At 46.1% G+C, this 6,859-nt stretch overlaps 1 pseudogene; it reads left to right on the top strand.

Moving 5' to 3' along the window:
• Window positions 1–1,020: 1,020 nt before the first annotated feature.
• Window positions 1,021–6,535, top strand: LOC146867036 (28S ribosomal RNA; annotated as a pseudogene).
• Window positions 6,536–6,859: the final 324 nt, after the last annotated feature.

The raw sequence follows: 6,859 nt of genomic DNA, 5'->3' as shown, positions 1-6,859 counted from the left end.
TTTCTTTTTTCTGATATTTTGCACTTTATTAGATGCCGGTGTGTACGTGGTCACACACACCAGGTGGTTGGATTGTTCCTTAGTTGTGGCATCCAGCAGGGCTTCTCTGTTATTGTTTCTTCCTCTTTTCTTAGCTCGCCTGACCATACGTTTGGGATAATGTCTTGCCAGAAGTATATAAAACTGTCATTAGAGGACAGATAGCATGCTTGGCGGGCAAGTGACAAGAGTGGTATGCAGAATGTAGGAAGCTTGAAGAGGGGCTAATTCAATAAAAGGTAGACTGTACAAAGTAGGCAACAAGGCGGGCAAACTACTGGCCTGGTTAGCCAGAAAAGAAGAGGGATAAAGGTGGATAGAGGGAGTTAGAACAGGGCAGTCAGGGTAATCTGGATGACATCATCAGTGATCTTCTGATCCCCTGGCTTGTCCTCAATCAGAAGGACCCGCTGGAGAAGGAGATCACTGAGAGGGAGGTGGCTGAGGTGATATCCAACTACATACATAGCGTCAAAACCCCTGACTCCAATTGCGTTAGCCAGAATTCCTCAAATGTGTGAAGTCCAATGTAGTGAGTCCAATGCTTAAAATGTTTACCTCGGGCAGGGAGCTTGGCAGTTTGCAAGCCGACCTCAGAGAGGTGACGATTGTCCTAATACACAAGGAAGGAAAAATACCAGAAGATTGTGCCTCCTATTGGCCGATCTCATTGATAAAGGTGGAAATGAAGGTTCTAGCAAAAAATCACAGAAAACCACCTCACGCAGCTTTTGGACCACCCTCCAGTTGTGTGCCATGCATGGTTGTCTGTAATTTCTATGGCTGATCGCGTGCACCTCCTCTAAGACTTCAGCGGCTAGAGGGGGCGAGGGCCTTTCTGGCTGCCCGAGGGTGCCGATTTCCACCCTAGCCCCCTATGGACTTCGGCTTCCAATCCACGAAAGTGTGCGCTGTTGTGTCCTCAGCCCCTGCAGCTCAGGGGCATGTCCCAGTACCGCCCCATGCTTCAGCATCCAACTACTACCTCAGATCAGACATGGCAGCCTGCAAAATTGAAGCATATTACTAAGAGGAGGAAAAGAAACTAGTCAGGAGTCCCTCAGTAACGGCGAGTGAAGAGCCTAGCATCAAACCCCCATCTAGTGGGCATCACAGTAAATGTAGCTTCTGGTCGAGGCTCACCACTAGGATCATGGCAGACCAGAACGTGGCCCCTGTAGCTCTGGGATTGGGTCTTCTTGGAGTTGGGTCGCTTGTGAATGCAGCCCAAAGCAGGTGGTAAACTCCATCTAAGACTAAATATGGGTGCAAAACCAATAGCCAACAAGTACTGTAAGGGAAAGTTGAAAAGTATTTTAAAGAGTGCGTTCAAGAGGGTGTGAAACTGTCAAGAGGCAAATGGGTGGGGTCTGTGCAGTCTGGCAGGACCATTCAACACAGCAGGAAGGTCAGTTACCCAGGTGAGCAGATCCTCTCTGCAGGACTACCACCTGGTTGGACCTGACCCCTACTGAGCACATGGTTTTGGGTCATCTGGTAAGGGTTTGGGGTGGCTCCCTACTCTGGCAGCTGCTTCGTTGTGTCCACAGGCTGAGGGAGAGCTGACCCCTCACCCTCTCCTGGTAACCACCCTGGTCCCTGCTCAGGATGTACCAGAGTGGGGAAGGGACATAGGGCCCCATTCTCCTGGCACAACTGTTGACTGGGGCAGACTGTGTCATGCCACTGGGCGGGGAGACCCATGCTGGGTGCCAGTGTTCTGCGACTATGTTGGTTGCCCACTTGACCCATCTTGAAACATGCGTGAGTCGGAGGGCTGAGCAAAACCCTGTGGCACAATGAAGGTGAGGGCCCTGGCACGCCAGTTGAGGTGGGATCCCACCAATGCCCTAGCGGTCAACAAACTACTGGCCCGTCTCCCCTGTACCACATGGAGGTAGAGCATGAGCATGTGTGCAAGGACCCAAAAAATGGTGAACTGTGTGTGGGCAGGGCAGAGCCAGAGGAAACTCTGGAGGGTGTTTGTAGCTGACCTGTCATGAAAACCGGTCATCTGACCTGGGTATATGGGTGAAACATTCATCAAAACATCTAGTAGTTGGTTCCTTCTAAGTTTCCCTGAGGATAGCAGGCACTCGGAAACCCCAGTTTTATCTGGTAAAGCATATGATTAGAGGTCTTTGGGCCAAAACAATTCAATCTATTCACAAACTTTCAATGGATAAAAACCAAGCTCACTGGCATGGAGTCGGGTAACAAATGCAAGTACCTAGTGAGCCACTTTTCGTGAGCAGAACTGGGGCTGCAGGATAAACTGAATGCTGTGTTGAGAAGCCCAATGCCAACACTAATCAGAAGCCAGAGCAGGTGCTGGTTGACATAAACAGCATGACGGTGGTCATGGAAGTCAGAATCCACTAAGGAGTGTGTAAAACCTCACCTGGTGAATCAACTAACCTCGAAAATTGATGACGCTGAAGCATCAGGCCATACTCAGCCATGCTGAGGTGCTCATGGAAGCCTCGGGTGAGGGCACAGGTGGAGCAGCCATATGTGCAGATCTTGATGGTATTACCAAATATTCAAAGGAGAACTTTGAAGGCCAAAGTGGAGAAGGGTTCTGATGGAGTGGGTAATTCAAAATTTTGTAAACCCCCCTATTCTGCATGTTTATACTAATTAGAATAATCTATTAAATTGTAATACTATTAATGTGTTTGCGTGAAATTTAACCAACATTACTAATGTACGAAATATACGTGGGATTTGCATTTTGCATGGCTAAAATAATTTGTAATTAACATATGTGCGCATACTAATACTAGGAAAAATAGAATATTGCATGATATATGTTGCTTTTGTGACGTTATCGTAATGTCGCACTAGATGACATCAATGGGTAAATATGAACGCTTTAAATGTTGCCATACGCTAGATAATTACAAGCACATAGGGGAATTAGTGAGGGTTTAACATTTTATTCATTATTTCTATGTATTAATTACTTTTTTGTGTATATTTCGCTTAAGTTGTCCTTTGGGCCTAAAACCAAGATGGCCGCTAAACTGACACAACGAGATGGCCACCATTCCACGAGGTTTCGGGCGAAGTGCGCCTGCGCCAACAACATGTACCAGTGGCCTCGACATGAACCTAGACTCGATGTGCCCAAGCAAGGTCACGACGGGATGCCTGCCAAGTATCTTGACAAAGGACTTGTACAAAAACCGGATGGAACATGTATAGTGACATAACCACCTGAACTGTGTGAAACCTTACCGGACGATCCCAACCAACCAATGGGATAAGCCCAAATTTTCTAAAATGTATCTTTTAGACCTTACTTTCATTATAAAATAATGGAAGATTAGAGAGGACTAGTAGATTGCGTGTTTCCTTTTTGCTGACGGAGACGACGGTGACGCTACGTGACGGCTGCATTCCTGAATCTTTGACAGACTGAATTGCTGCCCAAATTCTTGATGAACTGAGGACTTCCTAAAATCTATGGGCACCGATCAATGTTTGCACGTCTGTGGTCCTTGACCCAATCTTTGGAACTGTAGTATGCTGACGACTAAATTTGATGACTTAGAGGACGACCGATAGCCAGAATAGGTAAATATGGTGTTCTGTGATTTGCGTAATGATTAATAAATGTACTAGATGGAACTAAAATTCTTGCATTAATTAGATAAACAAAAATATTGATTAACAAGAAAATGTGTTTGGTCGTTTATTGAAAGAGGATAGATCAGGATCTTTGAGTATGTTTTAGCGGAACTAAATCTTCAATTCCAATTCAACTAAATTACCCATGGATCACGTGGGAGAAGTATCTTAATGTTTAGGTTTACGATGTGTAGAGATAAGGATATTAATGTATAGAAGTGTAAATAATTATTTTTCTATAGGTTATAAGTAGGGCTCCCGGTTTTATGGTATTTATTTTTTGTCATTTCCGTCTGTATTTATCCATATTTATTTTTTGCAAATTTTATCTGTATTTATCCATATTTATTTTGGGTTTTGTGGAAAAATGAAGCTGAAATAAGTATATTTCCACATTTATTTAACCGGTAGATATGCACTCATGCTTCAATACCTACTAGGTTTCAGTGCTGTAAACACAAGCAGAAGATAAATCAATGCACTTATAAGCAAACATGCAAATTTCAGAGTTAACCTTGTGCTTATCTACTGCTGTTAATGCCTCCACACAGCTAATGGCCTGGCAGTCATGACAGACAGTATTTAGAATTACTCAAAAAGCAACCCAATTTCCGTTTTTATCCACATTTAAAAATAAATACAGACAAGAAAATAAATGTTTTCTGTCTGTATTTATCTGTAAAAATCAGTAAAAACGGAAAACAGGGAGCCTTAGTTATAAGGTATTCCTTTCATGTCAGCGCTTGGAACATTCATCTCTCCTGTAAGTGTAGACCAGTGAAAAGTAAAGTGTGAATGTTGGTGTTATGGGCCCCACCAATGATTGTAGGAGTGAATGTGTTAATGTGATATTTGGTCTGTGACGAAGGGAGGATATTAGGTACGGGGTTGTGTCCTGATTCCTATTACCCAGGTTTCCGCGCTGTAACAGTTCCATGTGAACATTAGTTGAACATGGGCCAGTCGGTCCTAAGAGGTGGGCAAGCACTGTTCGGAAGGGAAGGGCAATGGCCTCCGTTGTCCTTGGTTGATTGAAAGGGAGTCATTTTCAGATCCCCAAACCCAGATTAAAGGAGACGGGCGCCCTCACAGCATCCAGTGTGGTAATACAAATGATCCCGAAGAACCCAGCAGTAGCCTTGTGGAGAGATCTCTTTCTTTTGTGATGGACAGGGTGTCCAGGAATGGGTTCATCCCAAGAGGGGGCCTGAGCCTTGGAATGCATCATGGTTCCAGTGAGCTCTCGCTGGTCTATAAAAATCCTGGGCAGAAGGTGTAAATCTTGCACCAGGTTGTACCCATATCTGCAGCAGGTCTAAAAGGTGAACAGTCTCTGGAAAATTGGAACAATGTAAGTAAGTGAAGTCAGCTAGTCAGATCGGTAACTTTGGAATAAGGATTGGCTCTAAGGGCTGGGTTGGTCGGGCTGGGGTGTGAAGCGGGAATGGGCATGTGCCGTGGCTGGAGAAGACATTACCCTCCAGGGCAGCTGTGGCTCTGCCTGTGAGCTGGGCCCTTATTATGGATCATCCCATCTGCAGTGAACGCCTTTCCTTGAGGCTTTGGTGTGGCGTTCTGCCTTGGCTGGCACCTAGCAGTTGACTTAGAATGGGTGCAGACCAGGGGAATCCAACTGCTCAATTAAAACAAAGCATCGCAAAGGCCCGAGTCGGGTGTTGACCTAGTGCGATTTCTGGCTAGTGCTCAGAATGTCAAAGTGAAGAATTTCAAAGAAGCGCGGCTAAACGTCGGGATTAACTGACTCCCCTGAGGTAGCCAAATGTGTTGTCAATAATAAGTAAAGTATATCAATGGATTAACAAGATTTCTACTGTTCCTACCTACTTTCTGGCAAAACCACAGCAGAGAGAATGGGCTTGGCAGAATTAGCAGGGAAAGAAGTCTCTGTTAAACTTGACAGTAGTTTGGCACTGTAAAGAGACATGAATGGTGTCGAATAAGTGGGAGGCCCTCGGGTCGCTGTTTTTCATTTTTATTGTTTTTTCACATTGCCAGTGAGGCAAAGCGGTGAGTTCAGTGGTGGTCTTGCTTCTTGCTCCAAGTGCCTTGTGCATGCCGGTGTGACCCTCTCCAGGGACAGTGGCAAGTGGGGAGATTGACTGGGGCGGTACATGTGTCAAACGGCAACACAGATGTCATGAATCAACCTCAGGAAAAACAGAAACCTCCAGCAGAGCAGAAGGGTAAAAGCTTGCTTGATCTCAATTTTCAGTATGAATGCAGACCGTGAAAGTGGGGCCTTGTGATCCTTTTAACTTTTTGGGTTTCAAGCAAGAGGTGTCAGAAAAGTTACCACAGGGATAACTAGCTTGTTGCGGCCAAGAATTCATAGTGATGCTGCTTTTTGAACCTTTGATGTGAGCTCTTCCTATCATAGTGAAGCAGAATTCACCAAGCATTGGATTGTTCACCCACTAAAAGGGAACATGAGCTGGGTTTAGACCATTGTGAGACTGGTTAGTTTTATCCTACAGATGTGTTGTTGCAATAGTAATTCTGCTCAGTATGAAAGGAACTGCAGGTTCAGACATTTGGTGTATGTGCTTGGCTGAGGAGCCAATGGTGAGATCTGTGGGATTATGACTGAATGTCTCTAAACCAGAAGCCCCCCTAAACTGTTTTGATACCGCAGTATCTGGCCTCTGGCTCTGGACCTGTGTGCAGGGTTGCTCGCTTGGGGACGAGAGGGTGGACGGAAGGGGGGTGCCTCCATCGTTCTTAATGCACTGCATGTTCATTGGGTGCCCGGTGCTAAATCATTGGTAGACAGCCTGATTCTGGGTCAGGGTTTGCTAAGTAGCAGAAGCCATCTTCTGAGCCAAGCTTTTGTCTCCCTCTTTGTGCACTCGTGCTCCTCACACCAGAGTTCACTCTGCTGTCAGGGAGGGACAGGACAGAACTGGGCACACAGGAGGCCATCCTGTGCTGCCAGGTGCAGGGATGGGGGACATGATCCATTGCCGGTCAGCAGAGCAACTAGATGGCCGAAGCAGATCCCCCCACAGGAGTCGCTGTGAGGCAAGTAGCCTCCAGAGTGCTTGCCTCAGCGTGAATGAACACTCTTGTCATTGTCGGACTGCCGTTTGCCTGAGGTCTGAGTCGCTGTGGTTAGCCTGGGCCATCTGGTCACTGGGCCAGCTTGAGCCACCTGGTTGCAGGGTTGGCC

This window comes from Triturus cristatus, chromosome 1_2 (genome assembly GCF_964204655.1).
Source record: "Triturus cristatus chromosome 1_2, aTriCri1.1, whole genome shotgun sequence".
Taxonomy (NCBI): Eukaryota; Metazoa; Chordata; class Amphibia; order Caudata; family Salamandridae; genus Triturus; species Triturus cristatus.
The sequence above is the reverse complement of the archived record's forward strand: the minus strand, read 5'-3'. Positions and strand labels throughout refer to the sequence as shown.